Genomic DNA, 18463 nt, shown 5'->3' on the forward strand with positions numbered 1-18463 from the left:
AGATTACCAAGATCTAATTTACCTCTTTCGCTGTGTGGACGTTTGCCCTGGTGGTGCAAAGGCAATGGCGAGGAACGTGGCGCCTTTCTTTCATCAAGCAGGACAGCGGTGTTCAGCTAGCAGCACACCAGTCTGACCCAAGAATGTCCTTGATAAAGCATGAAGTTACTGGTTTTTTAAGTCTCAACTCTTTTGTATACCTTTTTAATTTTGTTTTTGTTTGGGTTTGTTTTTAGTTTTGTTTTTGTTTGGGTTTGTTTTTAGTTTTGTTTTTGTTTGGGTTTGTTTTTGTTTGGTTTTTTGGTTGCTCAGGCTGGAGTGCAATGGCGCAATCACAGCTCACTGCAGCCTCAACCTCCCCAGCTCAAGCATTCCTCCCACCTCAGCATCCTGTGTAGCTGGGACTACAGGCAAGCACCACCACACCCAGCGTGGTTTTTTGTTGTTGTTGTTTTGGTGGAGCTGGGGTCTCACTGGGTTGCTCAGGCTGGTCTCAAACTCCTGGGCTCAAATGATCCTCCTGCTTTGGCCTCCCAGAGTGCTGGGATTAGAGGCGTGAGCCACCGCACCCAGCCTCCTTTTTAATTTTGTGTGACGAAATGCAGAGTTCACATAAAGCCCTTCTAGCATGCTGGAGTGTGATGGCCATCTTGAAGAAAAGCGCCCATGTGATGTGTGAGTTATGAGCCAAAATAGCCACTTTTTCCAGGAACTTTAAATTATGAGAATAGTAATGTAAAATCATTTTTACTTGACAGAACAAAAAGCAGACAAACTGTGGATATTAAGACTTAAATATTTGGCTGATATTTTCTAGAAAATCTATGAAGTGAGCTTATCAATTCAGGGGAAAACAACTGCGACACTGTTTTTGGCCCATGAAAAGATTTGAGCTTTCAAGAAAAATTTGAACTTTGGAGAACTTTTATCTGCCAGTGTAAATGTGGCAGCTCCCAGTGCCACAGACTCTTCTGCTGAGAGGGGTGGTGACATTAGCAAGTGGGGTTTCTTGATGTATACGGTGGAAGGTCACACACCACATGCAGCAGTGTGTTCTCAGTGACCAACGAACGATGCTACAAACAAGCGTGGGTGAAGAGCCACCAGAGTGTAAGACACACTGCCGGGTGTTCATGTAACTGACAGGTTCATCAACATGGTTTCAGATTCCTCATTGCAACTAATCTTTAAGGAACTATCACTTGTTGAATTTTAGCGTAGGCAAAGAAGAACATCGGCAATTTTTTGAGAAGCATTGAAACCTCCCTTTTCCCACCAGACATGTCTGTCTGAGCCTGGGGTGTTTCTTTACATATACTTGAACCAGAATAGCATATCACAGCAAGTTGAACACAGAAGCACGTCGGCAGATCCGCCTGTCTTCTGTTGAGTATTGAAGATACATGCAAAAATGTACAACAGGGCCGTTTTCTCGCTGGTTTCTTTTTGAAAATAAGGTTATTTTCATAAAATATTACTTAACATGAAGTGAACCTATTGCTAATTTAAATGAATAAGTAAATATTTTTAAAATTTTCAAGTATGGTCAGTATCAATGGATATAACCCCCATAATCAGAGCTCTTTAGGGTTCTCCATACTTTCTAAGAATGTAAATAGGTCTTGACACCAAAAAAATGGAAAACACTTGGACTTGGAAATTTTTCTCGAATGGGCTGGATGTGACCCTGACCCTGTTTTTACCAAGCCTCCTTGGTTTTTTCCCTCTTTTCTCTAAAAAAAAAAAAAAAAAAAAAATTAAGTAGTCAGCGGAATCATCTAAACTGGTCTCTGGGACCATGAGAGCTGAGAGCATCCGGAGCCCACCTAACCCTGAGCCTTCCTCCTGCCTTGGTCAGTTTTCTTCTGTGTTTTTCAAATCTTTTTTTAAAAGCCATTTTCAAGCAATCAATTAATATGTGAATACAGCCCCATTTACATTTTTTCTTCATTGCAAATAAAACTGAAATTTTCCCTAACCTTATCCCCTGAGATTGGTCTACCATCCCCACATCTCAAAGTGACTGCTGCCTGGAGTTTGCTGTGTGTCATTCCAGACCATTTTCTCCCTGTGGGGTGTGTGTGTGTGTGTGTGTGTGTGTATTTATCCACATAAATAATATAAATATGTATTTATTCACAGAGTATATAGCATTTTTTGTTTCATTTCTTTAAAAAATTGACATGAGAGCAGTTTTAGTAACAAAAACCTTTTATACGTTTTTAGGATCTTGGTAGCGCCCTCGGTTCATAATGCTCTGAGTTGGTGTTACGTCATATTATCCTGTATTGTACTGTGTATACATACGTTACGTAAATGCTTAATGTGGTCTCGCATGTTTTTCTGTGAATTTGGCTCAAACTTTCAGACTAGGCATCTAGGAGGCGGCGGCAAGTGGAAGGTGGAGCTGTCACAGACACTCAGCCCCCGCAGCCTGTGCATAGGTGCTCCAGGCTAATTTTACAGGTGTGATGACCGGGCCAGAGTGAAACCATGTTGTCTGATTTTAGAACAGAGGTCACTTATGCTTCACCAAGCTGCTGGAAATGTGGAATTTTGTTTCTCAATTCTTGGACCTGGTCCTGAGGAGATGTTTCCCTTTAGAGAACATCATTGATGCTTTTAAGAGTATTTTACTAGATGTTGAAAACGTTGAGGTCTTATTAATGTAGTGACCCCCACCACCACCACCCCCCGCCCCCCCCCCCCCCACACACACACATCCCTTGCCAAATTATTACATCAAATCATACAGGAATCTGGCACTATCAGAGCCAGGGTTAAGGCCTAATAGTGTCACTAGTTACTGAGCTTCTTGATTAAGTCACCTTACTTTCCTGAATCTCCAAATAAGTTACATTAAAAATGCATCTGATTAAATTACTTATTTTAGAGGGAGTTGGAAGAATTCTGTGATTGGCGTTCCAATCTAATCCCCCAAAGAGAAAAACACAAACGAGAATGAACACATTTCTCCTTTCATATTATTCTTAGTTAAGAGAAATGCTCTGCCAGGAGAAAACTTAAATGACTATCCAATGGGTAGGGTTTTTTAAAAGAATCTAATCAATTCAGATACTTTTTCTTTTTACACAGTCACAAATGATGTTATGTTGATAAGTGTTTTTATGACTTACTCTTAAACAACATTTAAATTTAAGCCAAAGTTAAAGTTGTGATTTTGGGAAATTTTTTTACTTATTCTTCCTCTCTTCCCGACTTCCTTCCCTTAAGAACCCCATTCTTATTTTCTCATTTAAATCCTGGCTGAGGCTATCAGGTATTGAAACTGGCCTTTTGAAGACATGTAAACTTCTGGGGACTGACTTTTCTCATTCAAATAGTCTAATATCAGTGATATGAATTCTGCATTTTTTTACTTCTAAATCTTATGCATCATGTAAATGTTAACTTTCCAAATATTAATCTTGAATTTTCACATTTTTGTGTGAGTTGGAATTATTATCCAATTAAATGAACATAAATTATACTGCCTACATAGATTGGAAAAATATCTTTTGGTGGGCCGTGCGTGTATATGCACACATGTGTTTATGTAAAACCAAACATCAACTTACAAAAACCAGTTCAGTCTTATAGCCTTGTATAGTGTAACATATGGGCTGAGAGACATTTGCTTATTTGAGCCTTTTCACCCTTTATTTGTAAAAAGGAGGAGAGCCTTTAAGTGAAATGTAAACTAAACTTGGAACCCCTAAAACGATTTTGAACACTACTTGACGTTTAAATGTTTATTAAAAATAAAGCAAAGTTTAAGAAGCATGTTTGGTAAAGAGTTCTTTGGCAGGAAATGGGGACTTATCAGCCAAGCTAATAGCCTTAGCTATGGCATCCATAGTAACTAAGACACGCTGCCGATGTAAATATTTATGCCAGCAAGCAGTGCTGCAGAACCCCGGCCGAGCAGTTCAGAGCAGTGAAGTTAAAGCATCAGCCGCCAATGTTTGATTTCTTTTGTATTATCCGGTATTCCAAGCATTACCGTCATTCATCTCTTCTAGGGTTTTTCAAAATAGTTTAGCCCTAAGAACAAGAATCCTAGAAGACCAGTTTACTCGGAGTAATTCGGTACCCTCTCCCCCACAGCATGATAGATACCCAAATGAGAATAGAGAGGCTGTTATTGTTTGTCATTAGCACCCTGGAACCTTTTTCATCTTCAAAGCTCCTCGCAAAAGGGTTCATTAACCGTCGCCCTCTTTCCTGTGAGAGAGTAAACAAGTATGATTAGTCCTACTTTGACAGTGGTGGAAACTGAAGCAGAGAGGTTCTCCAACTTGTCTGAGGTCCAAGAAGGAGCTGGTGACAGAGACCAGATACCGGACCAGCACTTGGGTTTTCTGACTCACGGTTCTGGGCTCACCCCTCTCTGAGCATGCACTGAGCCTGCTCTTGCAGGTTTCTTTATCACAGGGATCTATCTACACGGTACTTTCTGCTCTCAGCTTTTTACAGTGGTGTAGAGTGCAGTGCAGCTGAAACCAGGTTAGTTGATCTTATGGTGTCATCTAGAAAAACAAGAGATGCAGATTCTGGGTCACGAAGGTAAGGCTGTACTTTTAGGGTTTGTGGTTATGGATGAAATTAACTTATCTGAGCCTTATATTGTCTCACTAGGCACAGTGCCCACTTGTTCCGTGGCACAGCCCCAGAGCTCCTGTTGAAGAAACAGACTCCAGGACTGACTTTCCACTTGATTTTAGGAGCTCGCACATCCCGAGAGATTCATGTTCAAGCTGCATTTTAGACATAGCTGGCAAGAGTATTTTCGTGCTAAACGTAAACTTACTATTGGTAAAGATTCTTAATGAGTAATTCTTAGGATTTAGTACAAAATTAGATATATTCTTTTTATTCGTAATATAGCATGAAGTTCTTGCGGGGTAGGAGAGAGAGGTATTCATCTGAAAACTGGCTCTGTTTTAGTGTAGACATTTGTCTACAGGGAAACAGTAGGAAAGCATCAAGAAATATTTCTTGATGTGTACAATTGAGGTGATGTTTACAATGTAGTGAAAAAAACCTATGCACGCATGTTCCTGATTTTAATAAACCTCTGCAAAGATTTCCTTCCTCATTCTTTGCTTTTGATTCAGCGTATGTGCTGTTGCTAATTTAAGTGTTGGTAACCCTGTGTCCTTTGTTGTGCCAGACAAGGTTAAAATTAAGACGAAAAAATTTCTGAGTTCATTTCAAATGGAAGGACAACATGATACCTAACACAGAAGAGAACGAATTTAGTTTTGACTTTCTGCCCTATGTCCACCTAAAGCTGTATTTCACTCACTCACTAATATTTAGAAATCACCCACTTGGTGGTTGGCTCTGTGCTTAGTGCTAAGAACTGGTCGTGTTATAGGTGCTGTGGGTGCGTGTCTGTGCTGGCTTCAGGAGGAGGGAGCAGGCCCTGTGGGGCCCAGCAAGGCCTCCCAGGAGAAGCAATGTGTTAGCTGAAGTTTAATGAACTAATTGGTGGTCCTGGGATGCAGTTGGGAAGATGGGATGATTCAGCCTGCTGGGGTATGTGTTGGGGGTGGTTGTTGCACTGTGGTGAGAAAATTCCTGGAAAAGGGTGTATGTCAAAAGGGTGTAAGTAGCATCCCTTTATGACTGATGAAAGGAGAGCAGCAGAGAGCAGTTAAGTGGAAGGCAAGACGTAGCAGTGGCGTCTTGCGCCATCTTCGTCACTACACAAGGGGAAGTTGGGCTAAGAATAAATTTGTTTTGGTTCCAGGATGAAACTCAAGAGATACGGAAGAAACTGAAAGTGATACTTTTGGCAGAGGGATAGGATAAGAGGGTTTTCACTGTGTGTGTGTGTGTGTGTGTGTGTGTGTGTGTATTGATGAATGTATTACTTATTAAAAAAATGTAAAGAAGGCATAGCATTAAAAGTGGGAGACATATACTGATAATGGAATCCGGGCATTGCTATCTTTCTGTGTCTTAGAAGTTCCTGCTATGATTTTAGCCACTTAACTGGCTAGAACAGTTTTGAAAGGCCAAGATCATGGGTTTAAGATTTGAGACTTGGCCAAAAGGTAGCTTTCCTAGTCCTTATCGTAGAGTGCACGCTCCCAGCTTTTGCCCAGCCTATTTGGGGTGCACACGCTCATCGATGAGGGCAACAGAACACAGCATGCAGGCAGAACTGTGCAGGTCAGTCACCACTCCACCTCCTAGCCAGGGTGTCACTCCAATTCCATCATTCGGGTTTCACTGAACTTTCATGTTGGCATTTCATTTAGTTGAATGAACCAGTTTTGTTGTATTTCAGATATTCTCACTGTGTAGTTAGCCTGTTCAGTTTTTGTAGGTGAATGGTAAAGCTGTCAAAACCAGATCTGCTGAAAACCAAAATGTTCAATGTTATCTTCAGCAGAGGGGATTATCAGAAACTTCTGGGGCAGGAAGGGAAATTTAAGAAGGAAGTTGGGGAAGGTAGGACCTCATGGCTTTGGTTTTTCTGGTGGTCCAAGAGAGGAGGCCTCTAGAGAATTGAGGGGGAACAATAAGTGACAAGCATGAAGAATGAAGAGGGAACTGACCAAGGATCAGTGAGAATAGGAGGTGGCCCAGAGGGCGTGGTCAGATGTGGCTATCACAGCTGTCACAGCAAAGTCTTTATGTACTCCGAGAACCAAGCCTTTATCATATATATGTTTTGCAGATATTTTTCTCATACTGTGGGTTGTCTTTTTCACTGTCTTGATGGTATCATTTGCAGCACACGTTTTTAATTTAGAGGGAGACCAGTTTATCTTGATTTGTTTTCTGTCTCCTATGCTTATGGTGTCATAGCTATGAAACCATTGTTGAATCCAGACTTACTCTTACACATTCTTCTAAGAGTTTTTTAATATGAGTTCTCTTACATTTTGGTCTTTGTTCCATTTCATGTTAGTTTTTATATAGGGTGTGAGGTAAGGGTCCAACTTCCTTTATTTGCATGTGAATATCCAGTTTTCCCAGAACCGTTTGTTGAAAAAACAATTATTTCCCCCATTGAATGGATTTGGCACACTTGTTGAAAATCAATGGACCATAAATAAGCAGGTTTATTTCTGGATTCTCTATTCCATTGGTCTGTATGTCTGTCCTTATGTCTGTACCACACTGTCTTGATTTCCGTAGCTCTGTTGTAAGCTTTAAAATCAGGAAGTGTGAACTCTCCTACTTTGTTCTTTTTTTCAAAATTGTTTTGGTATTTTGGGTCCCTTTTGGTATATTGGGTCCATTTTATTCAATGGTGTAATGATATGTGTGTTTCCATATGAATTTTAGGATCAGCTTAGCAATGTTCCTTGTCTCTTTCTTCTAATTCTGTAGCCTTTCCTGGGTTAGAATCAGTTAGACTAGGACTAGGACAGTGCTCCCTGGAATCTGCCCAGTAGCTGCTCTGTGAGCAGAGAACCTGTGGGCATCTGGGCACTTAGTCTGAAATGGTCCATAAAGAACCCCTAAAATGTTTAAGTTTCTGAAATCCCTGGTTGTATTGTAAAAAGCTATTTGAATTTAGTATTCTGTTTCATGATTATTATACTTAAGTGTAAAAATGTTTAACTTTTTTTTTTTTTTTTTTTTTTTTTGAGACGGAGTCTTGCTCTGTCGCCCAGGCTGGAGTGCAGTGGAGTGATCTCGGCTCACTGCAGCCTCTGCCTCCCAGGTTCAAGCGATTCTTGTGTCTCAGCCTCCCGAGTATCTAGGATTACAGGTGTGTGCCACCACACCCTGCTAATTTTTGTATTTTTAGTAGACACAGCGTTCCGCCATCTTGGCCAGGTTGGTCTCAAACTCCTGACCTGAAGTGATCTGCCCGCCTTGACCTCCCAAAGTGCTGGGATTACAGGCTTGAGCCACTACACCCAGCCTTGTTTAACATTTTTCAACTGCATGGAAAACTGATATTCTAGGATGTATATTGTGTTTATCATTTATCCTGTGGCTTTATGCACTCTCCAGAATGCATACCCCAGCATAAAAGGCCAAGTTAGGGAGAAACCTGCCTGCTGGAGTTCTTAGATTTATAAATCTTGTTTCCTTAACTGTCTGCCCTCTGACCTCTCCAGACCACAGCCAGCAGAGGAGAACTAAAGGGCAGAGACAACACTGATCTCCTGCCATCTGCACTGGGCAAGATGGCCTCACCTGACTCACAGCTGTTGCTTTCTCTCGCGAAGCTTCTATCATTTTCTGCTGATGCTTAAAATAGATTTGGATCTTGTCAATTTTGGTCGTCAAAAAGATTGAACTTTTACAGGATGAAATCCATTATTTTCCTAAATTATCTCGTTTTGGGAAATCAGTTCTCGGCCACAAGTGCAGGCTCAGGTGTGCTAAGGAGGGCACCCCAGACACCTGTGCTGCTCTTTGACAGGACTTACCTGTCAAAGGCGAAAATAAGGGTGATGTCATGTGAGTTTTCCATTAAGCTAAATTTATTCCATGTACAGGACTATCTTTTATTCTGAAATTGTCTTCTTGTTCCCTATAACCTCATATTGGAAGTGAGATACTGTCTTTTTGGGTATTAAAATGTCTTTTTTGTAGGATCGTTTTTTTACTGATCTTATTTGTATGTTAGGATGATAGCCCAGTGTCAGTCCTCAGGATTCTTTATGAAATGTTCCTAGTCTGTGAAATTCTAACTCTACAATTTCAGTTTAGACCACAAATCCCAGATTTTTACCTTGTTTACATTTGTAGTTACCACATAATATTGCAAATGATTTATGTAACCTGAAAGCCCATTTTTTTATTCTTTTCATATAAAATGTCCAGAATAGGCAAATCCATAGAGACAGAAAGCAGATTAGAGGTTGCCAGGGGCTGGGGGGAGGGAGGAAGGGGGAGTAGTTACTTACAGGCATGAGGAGTTCTTCTAGGATCATGAAAAAGGTTTGAAACTCGACAGAGGGCTGATTGCACAACATCGTAAATGCACTAAATGCCCCTGAAGTGGACTTGAAGTGGTTCATTGTATGTTACATGAATTTTCCATTTTTTTGAAAAGCCCATTTTATTCAGTGATATAATGATATATAAGGAGACTGGAAGGTGTAGGGGGAGTGTTGTATTCAGAGGATATACATCAAGGCAAGGATACTCTGTATGCTTGTACACACACACAAATACATATACACAAAGAACATACCTATTATTAATTTCTGTTTCTAAGTATGATCATTAGAAGCTGATTAGGTAAATAAACTTTCTGCTTTGGGACAAACAGAAAGACTTAATTAACACTTAACTGAAATTCACAGATACTCTTTTTTTTTTTAGACAGTGTCTCATTCTGCCTCCCGGAAGGCTGGAGTACAGTGACACGATCTCGGCTCACTGCAACCTCCGCCTCCTGGGTTCAAGCAATTCTCTTACCTCAGCCTCCCGAGCAGCTGAGACTACAGGCGTGTGCTACCATGCCTGGTTAATTTTTTGTATTTTTAATAGAGACGGGGTTTCACTATGCTGGCTAGGCTGTTCTCAAATTCCTGGCCTCAAGTGATCCACCGGCCTTGGCTTCTCAAAGTGCTGAGAGTACAGGCACGAGCCACCGTGCCCAGCCTCAAAAGATATTCTTTTTCTTACCTCAGAAACTATGTTTTCCAACTTTTCACAGTGGAAAGTTGAAGTCGTGAAAATATCCTCAGGATAAATCTGAATCGTGTTTCTTTTATTGCTGAGTCTGGTTGGCGTGTTCCTGGTATTTAGTGGAACTCTGGTCAACACAGGCTGAAGTTAGTGGGGTTCTCTCTGTGGGGTTCTAACCTTGAAATAGGAGCATGGGGCTTGCCTTCCCCTTCTCCATTCCTCCAAGAAAGAGAAAGGAAAGGAAGAGAAAAGAAAAAGCACCCTGTATTATGTTTAAGTTTGTAAGAATCCTTACTATGAGTTCTGAGTACAACATCTTTTTAACTCTTTTCTCTCCCTCTCCTGCTTCCTTCTTCAATCTCCAGCTACCGTTCATTTCCTGATTTCATTTATAGGTCTTACCAGGCAAGAAGGCCAAGCAGAAGGAACCTACATCAGGGAAGTGCTGGGCTAGGGGCCCCACCTGGACTTGGGGTTCTGGACAGCCTGAACACAGGTTTCTTAGTTTCCTGAAGTAATTGAGCTTGTTGCCTTAACTTCAGTTAAAACACTGATCATGCTTTACTTTTAACTGAGCATCGAGACTTCTTATAATATTCCATAAGGCTGGATATTTTTTTGAGGAAGACGATTTTTCCTCTTAACCTTGCCTCTGTGTTTGTGTGTGTGTTTGGTCAGTGTTTAGACAGTTTTCCATGCATGGACCTTGATTACAGCGGGAGCAGGCAACATGAGGTGCCCCCAATCAGACATCCAGCTCCACATGGTGGCCTTCCTGCCCCCAGCTCATCCTTACGCAGTGCCTTCAAATTGAGTGTCTTCAAAGGTGCTGCTTAGTCTCACTTTGGTTGTTCTGTCGCTGTCGTATTTTTCTTTTTTCGCAGTATTGAAATGTTACTCCTAGGGACCGAACACTGGTTTTAGTGTCCATAGTGGCAAAAAAAAAATTTTTTTTAAACTTGTTTCTATTTGGTCCTCTGTGACCCAAGTTGTTGCTTAGCTTTCTTGCCTAGTAAGAGCCAGAAATGAGATTAGGACATGAATGGTATTTTCTGAACCCTCAGAGTGTGTACAATACCATTTTGTAAAGAAAAGCATCTATATTCAAGGTAGATCTAAATAATTCCTAGAAATGCCAAATTGTTCTCCCATTCATTTTTCAAGACAAATATGTTCTAATCCATAGGAGAGTGAGAATTTCCAAGTTCATTAATTCGGGTTCCTGTTACCAACTCATGTTTTACAGCCCATATGAAGTTTTATTTCACTGAAACCTTTGATTATCACAAGTAGAACTTGTGAACTCTACACTGCTGTCTCCAGACAAGACACAGAGTTTCACTTACATTAACAAAGGATGATCCATTCAGAACTGTAAACAAATGCTACATTGTGCCCTTGGTGGTTGTGACCCGATTCAGTCCTGCTTTGAGGCTGAGGACAGCCAAGTGTTGGCCCAAATCAGCATAAATCAGAGCAACAGAAAATTCACCCGAGGTGGGGCCCCGGATTGGACATGCTTTGGACAGCAGGTCCACAGCCTGCACCTGAATGAATCCTGAGGCGGGCTTCTGACTCTGCTCTAAACACTCATCCTGAAGTGTATCTGGATCATTTTAAGTACCACTCTAGCAGTGGTACTTAGTTACAATTAATATAAACATGTCATTCCATTAAAAGAAACCTGCAGCTTCTGTTAAGTTGGGTCAAATATAAGATACTGGGGTTTAAAGATGTAAATAGAAAATTCAGTTTCATCCAGCAAGGAATACAGAGAAGCAGCAATAGAGTCTGCCAGCCCTCAGGGAGCTTGCAGTCTAAGAGAACACAAATATGTATAATTTAAAGTAAAATGGAAGTGTCGCTAAGGGGGTGAGAGGATGCAAAGATTGCCTTCAGTTAGAGTGATAAGTAAGTTACCGTCACGGCAGCATTTGCAGGTATTGGGGCTTTATTGTAAGTTTCTTCATTCAGCAAATACTTCCGAGCACTTTTGTGTCTGATCCTGTTACAGCTGGTGGAAAATTATAGACAAACAACCCATGTGCAAATGACAACATCGTGTGGCATGTGCAGGGCTGGCAGCTACATGGGGACATTAACAGAGCCCAGCAGAAGGGCACCTCACTCCACACCTGGGGAGAAAAGAGGTGTGCTGAGTTTTGTTTATTTTTTTATTCGCACTTGTTTTACCATAAATGAAATATGACCCTTCTTAATATGTTATCTGTGATATGTTGGCATGGATATCTTAATGTATAAAACATGCTTATATTTATATATGACATTATGTTTATTTTTGGCTACATCCAGAAAAGAATTTGATAAGGCTTAAACTATTAAAACATGTGCAACAGGCTATTAAAGGAAACAAAATAACTAGAAACCAGTTAGGAGGACCAGTTCAGCTTTTGAATGGAGCTATTCAACAGTTTCAGAAATTTTTTTTACGCTACTAATGGGCCAGTGGGCATAGCATCTTTTTAAGCTTCCTTCCAGTTTGTGGTACTAAAACCATTGCAGATGCATAAAGGAAGATGCTTATCATCCTGAGTTGTAAGATGGGACACAACTCCTTATCATAGTACATTCCTTAAATAAGTACAAGAATTACAGTTGACCCTTGAACGTCACAAGTTTGAACTGCACAGTTCCACTTATATGTGGATTTTTTTCAACCAAATGCAGATTGCAAATGCACAAGATTCGAGACCTATGTATACAGAGGGCCAACTTTTCATACGCACGGGTTCTGCGGGCCGACTGTGGGACTTGAATATGCGTGGATTTGGGTAAGCGTGGTGGTCCTAGAAGCAATCCCCAACATGGACCACTGTAGTCTGTTACTTACATTGGCTTTAAAGTTGAGTTTAACTTGTCCAAAGACATTCTTATTTAAGCAGCAATATTATGATACAGCTTTGAAGGCAAAACTTAAAAAAGAACCCATGGATAGCCTTGGAACCATGGACAGATTCTAACCCTGAGCTTCTAAATAGTATTGCATTTGTAGAACCAAAGACTAGCAGGGAATCAGCAAAGGCTGAGAGCAAGCGGTCTGTATGTCCTCATAATGAAAAGGAGCAGAACAGAACAACAGAGGTAAAGTGATTTTCTTGCTCCTCATTCAGGTAATCATTGGAGATTTGTTCAGCAATAATAGTCAACATAGAAATCTACAGTGTAGGCCAAATAGAGGATTTCTTGTTATCTTCTTTCTTTGTACTGTGGGATAGATAGCCCAGGATTCCTCCAAGTGTGGCAAGTGCACACCACTGCTAACGGCAGTTATTTTAAGTGATTCAGAGTTGAGTATTATTTTACTTTAATAATTATATATTGATGAATGTGAAAATATATAATTAGCACATCAAATCCATGGTTTCTTGGGTTACTATTGCTTAGGACAGGGCTTAGTAAAAAGTGTATCCATTTAAAGCAAAATACCAAGTAAATAAGAGCCTGACTGTACACAGATTTGTGACGATCTTGAAGGTGTTCATGCAGGACTGAAGTACGGGAAACCCCAGGGTGGGCGACTCTGGGTTCCACCTGGGGAATCTGTTCCGAAGACACCTTCCCATCTCTTTCTTGGGTTACAAGCAGTGGAGACACACTTGGGCTTGCATAGATGAAGACGAGTGTTTTTAAGGCACAGTCACAGAGGGACTCCACACAGAGGAGCAGGGTGGAGCTGGACTGTGGAGCCAGAAGGGTCCAGACTCCAGCAGCGTGAGTGACCCCTCTGTGTCCTCATCCACCCCGCCACTCCCAGTCTTTGCGTGTCATGCCCCTTCTTCCCCGCGCTTTACCATGTAATTTCTCTGCATGCTCTCCTGCATTTACTCAGTAACACAATACAGTTAGCAGTTGTGGGACCTCCAGCAAGTATTGAACTGTTGAGTGGCTGTTCTTCATTTGGAAAATGGGAGTGATAACAGTTTCTCTCTCACAGGACAGTTGTGGATAGTCAGGGAGGTTGCGGTGTGAACACTAGGCACAGCATCTGAAACGTACTGGAATCAATCATGTCCACACTGGCAGTGATTAGATCTGCCTGATTCTTCCCATGTTCCGTCTAGTGAGAAGTCATCGGTAGCTTCAGTTTTCAGGAGGAAAACTTTGACTTGGTCAAAACTTTGTCCTTGATCAAGTTGTTTACTCTCACGCCAAGCCACCCTGGAGTGTGGTCCAGGAAAAACATGGGCGCCTAGGTCCGCCCCTCGGCCAGCCGTGGCCAGAGGCCACTGGTGCTGCTGTTCACATGGCCGGTGTCAGGGTTTTAATTCGAGGTGGAGCTTCCCAGCCATTCTGGTAATGAGGAGTCTTGCCTGATATGTCTTGGCCAGCTCTGATTGGTCAAATGTTTGAAGAAGATAGTGTTACCAAAGATTCCTAGACTCTCCAAGTTTGGCAGAAGTTGTTAGAGGATCACACAGTTACTAAAATGATTGGCTTAATTATATGGTTTGATCATTCTTCAGAAACCACCACTTTGGGTAAACCGTTGTTCTTAATTTTCCCTTCATTTTTTGCTCTCATTGTCTGGCCCCAAAGACACACCCCCTTGCGATTTTGTAAAGGATGCATTTCATTGAGAGGACACAGTATGAGGGAGCAGCACATGGACCTAAACTTGAGTTCCACCACCCCCAGCCAGATGAATTGCTGAGTCAGTTCACTGTTCCAAAACTGTTTTCTCAAGGCATTATGGTAACAGGCCATGTGAAATTCCCTAACATGACTAGGGGTTTTCACTTCCCAGCTTTATTCAATCAAAGGGTTTTTTTTGGCATTTTTTGTTTTTAAGACGGAGTCTCGCTCTGTCACCCAGGCTGGAGTGCAGTGGCGCGATCTCAGCTCACTGCAACCTCTGCCTCCAGGGTTCAAGTGATTCTCCTGCCACAGCCTCCCATGTAGCTGGGACTACAGGCACCCGCCACCTGCCACCACGCTCGGCTAATTTTTATATTTTTGTAGAGATGGGGTTTCACCGTGTTGGCCAGGCTGGTCTCAAAACTCCTGACCTCAAGTGATCCACCTGCCTCAGCCTCCCAAAGTGCTGGGATTACAAGCGTCAGCCACCACACCCGGCCTGAATCAAAGTTTTGACATTGTCTCTTCCTCTGGGTGGCAAATGTGATCCATTCAAGACTGATTATATCCCATGTGAAGAGTCACCCTGAGAATTTGAGCAGGGTGTGCTGTGTGGTTACTTGGACTCCAGACCCTTGTCTGCAGAACTGGTGGGACCTTGACCTGGTCCGGTTCTCCTGTCTGCACATGCAGGCCATGGAGGTGCTGAGGTTGCAGCAGTGACGGCAGCACTGAGGGTCAGCTTCAGGGGGACCCTCTTCAAGCCAAAGAAAAAGTCTTCTCAAAAAATGGAACTAAAGATGGTCCCTTGATGTGGCGTCTCAGTGCGGCTGCTGAGGTATCTCACAAGGCCACCAGCAAGTTAATCTAAGGAGGCATTTTCCTCTTGTGATCAGGCAGCTGTTCCAGCAGAAATGGCTCAAGGAGAAATTCTCCTCCCAGATTCAGTGTCTGGTGGGTGAAACTTCACTGGTGCGTTGCCAGCCCTGGCCTCCAAATCTCTTTAAATTATGAGGTCATAGAATGCATGCTTAAAGCCCCAGGCCTGTCAAGTTGCTTGGGGACATTCATACTGAGGATTTATTAAGGTAATAATTTGGTTATCAGGAGTCTGGATGGGGATGAGAGGAGGGGATCTTTATTACATGCTGGGAAAATCAGAAATCAACTCTCTAATTGACTACCTCTACTCTTTCCTCTCCCAAGATGACTTTGCCAAAAAGCTGTGAGAAAAAGTCCTCAAATCTCAGAGATTGACTTGGTACTTGATTATATCCAGCTTGCTGGTGGGCCTGTGGCCACAGAGCCTCAGAGGAAGGTTAGAAGGTCTGGCCAGACTTTAGCTTTGCTCCACTTACTTGGTAGGGTCAAGCCTACTTGCCAGTGGCTTGGAGAAGTGTTTTGTTTTGTTTTGTTTACTTTTTAGGAGTGTATTCAAAGCACGTTCACAGTAAGGAAAAAAAAAAATGCAGCCTGTGTCTTCAGGGACTGGGAGTCTCTGATTCCAGCACAGCCGACTGTCCAGCAACCCCAGAATTGGTAGGCTGGACACTGGGCTGCTCCTCATGGTGGTGGGAGCATGGGCTGCTCAGCTGGGGCCATCCAAGGAAGCAAAGATGTGGTGCTGTCCTGTGGCTGGGGGAGCAGAATGAATTGGGATAAGGGAAGCCCAGGGCAGGGTGTTGGCACAGAGCTGGGAGGTGCATTACACCGAGGAACTGACGTGGCCTAAACTCCACAGTGACTTCCACCTGGGATCACAGTTTACAGTCAGCTGAGTGCTCAAGAGAACTCAGTAGAGGGGAATGTTGATGATTCAGGTATTTGGTTGGTGATCATGTTATCAAGTCAGACTTGCAGTTAAGGTAGTGTCCCAGACGTTTGTTCAGAGGGCTCCTTCCCACTTGTCATCTGTAATGCCGGCTAATGGGAAACCTGGCCCATGTCAAATTTGTATTAGGAACCATTGATTTCAATTCACAGGCTTTTTCCATTGAGGAATTTAAAGGTCTTAGAAGTAATATTCTTGTTAAGGCATCTGAGGTCTCCCGGGGGACAGACACAGTCTTCATCTTGAGCAGGAACGGTGAGACCACTCTTCTCCCTGTAAGGGACCAGTAGCATGTGTGGGACCACCCCGCCTGCACAGCCGTCCCCTCACGGGGTGCCTCTTGCCCTTGCAGATCACCAGGTGCTCCGAGCTGCCCTGCCTGGGCTCAGGCATCAGCACGGTCCCATCTGAGCGTCGCCTTAACCTCTCTGTAGACCTCTGTCCTTGTCTATCTAATGGGGATGATGGTAGCCCCTCTGTGTGTTCTTACTAGGATTAGTGGGCTGGGAAAAGTTACAGTAATATATTACCAGCATGTAGAAAATACCCAATAATGATGAACTATTAGTATTCCTTAAAAGAATTAAAAGTGAAAATAGTAGGAAACACTAGTAAGATAAAATACAATGGGAAATTAAATTTTTTTAATTACTTAAGGAAATTCCTCAATCCACAAGCAACAATAAATAAGAAACTTAGATTTCCTAGCAGCTGAAAGGTTTTTTTTTTGCAGTTGAGGCTGTGAAGCTGGGCAGGGTTTCAGCTGAGCTGAGGTTGGAAGTCCCTGACCTTCAGCTGTGGCCGCCTACGGAGCAGCAGGGAGAGCAAACCCATGGAGAACCCCGCGGCCCCCAAATCATGGACGGAGCTGCCAGCCTTCTCCCCTGCCCTTCTTCCTCTACCCCCGACCTGCCAGCCTTCTCCCCTGCCCTTCTGCCTCTACTCCCGACCTGCCAACCTTAGCCTAAAATCAGAGCTGCTAGAATCACACACACTGTCGTAACTGGTTTTGTATTATAAATGAGTCATTCTGTTATTTTGGAAACTTACGTCTCATGCCAGGATCTGCAGATAGTTCTTTTTCAAAATATTGTTTAGACAAAATAAATTTCTTTAAATATAATATCTCTACTTTAAATGCCTGGGGTGTTGCATGCATTTTTCTAGGCTAGCAAAGCTTAAAGATTATTTCTATAATTTCAGTTACATTTACCTTTATAGATGCGTTACTCTAAGTAACAAATTAAACAAACATGGATCTTCTAACTTTGGCTTTAAATCCTAAGAAGAGATAGGTAATATATAAAAGAGTATTAAAAAGAAATAGACAGTAAAGGTATATGTCGGGCAGATGCAGAAGAAAAGCAAGGGTCATGACGTCAATGCTGGGCAAAGCTAAATTGTGAAGACAAAACAATAATCAAACAGGGTTACTCATCACGCTAAAGCGTACAGTCCATAGGATGATATAACTACCATGAATTTGGCCTAAATGATTGAACATTGAAACACATAAAGCGAGAACTGTAGGGGATTAAAGACAAAATCAGTGAGTGCAGTGCTGGTGGGAGACGCGCCTGGACTTCTCGGCCCCTCCCAGGTCATGTGGTAGACATAAGTTGTTACTACTGTGAGCCGGTAGAGACTTTCAGGTTCGATGGCTGGAAAACAAATGCTCATCTTATAAGTTTTTTTTTGTTTTTTGTTTTGTTTTGTTTTGTTTTTGAGATGGAGTTTCACTCTTGTTGCCCAGGCTGGAGTGCAGTGGTGCGATCTCGGCTCACCGCAACCTCCGCCCCTTGGGTTCAAGCGATTCTCCTGCCTCAGCCTCCCAAGTAGCTGGGATTACAGTCATGCACCACCACGCCCAGCTCATTTTGTATTTTTTTTAGTAGAGACGGGGTTTCTCCATGTCAGTCAGGCTAGTCCTGAACTCCCGATCTCAGGTGATCCGCCCGCCTCAGCCTCCCAAAGTGCTGGGATTACAGGCGTGAGCCACCGTGCCCGGCCCTCATGGTATAAGTTTTTAAACTTAATATATACTAGTTTACAGAGGAAACTGATGTGATTTCCAAAAATTTGAAATAATTAGAAACCTTATTCTCACATTATAATGCAATAAAAATAGAAATAAACACACAGGCGGAAACCAGGCATCCCTGGGAGTCCCTTGGGGCAGAGAAGAGCTTCGTCGCTCAAGCAAAACTTCCATGGAGGCGAGGACTGTGGGCTTTGTTGGAAGCTTTATCTCCAACCTCTAGAACACGAGCACTAAGTAGATTCTGAACAAATCTTGTTAAATGAATAAGAGCTAATAATCCTAATAAATATGTTGAAAGCACTATTCTAAGCATGTACATTTATTATGTCACTCACTCCTCACAGTCCCTGTTCGAAGGAGGTGCTGTCCTCATCCGCATT

The 18463-nt window shown here is 42.4% G+C and overlaps 1 protein-coding gene across 32 annotated transcripts in view; it reads left to right on the plus strand.

Moving 5' to 3' along the window:
• The window catches only part of PPP2R5C (protein phosphatase 2 regulatory subunit B'gamma), a 166724-nt gene that overhangs the window by 58451 nt on the left and 89810 nt on the right, over positions 1–18463 (plus strand). For 6 of the 32 annotated variants that reach the window (XM_063792714.1, XM_063792711.1, XM_063792717.1 and 3 more), the window contains one exon: positions 12304–12407. The gene's annotated coding sequence lies outside the window, so the exon portion shown is untranslated. 32 annotated transcript variants of the gene reach the window in all.

The sequence above is a fragment of the Pan troglodytes genome, chromosome 15, assembly GCF_028858775.2.
Source record: "Pan troglodytes isolate AG18354 chromosome 15, NHGRI_mPanTro3-v2.0_pri, whole genome shotgun sequence".
NCBI classification, from domain to species: domain Eukaryota; kingdom Metazoa; phylum Chordata; class Mammalia; order Primates; family Hominidae; genus Pan; species Pan troglodytes.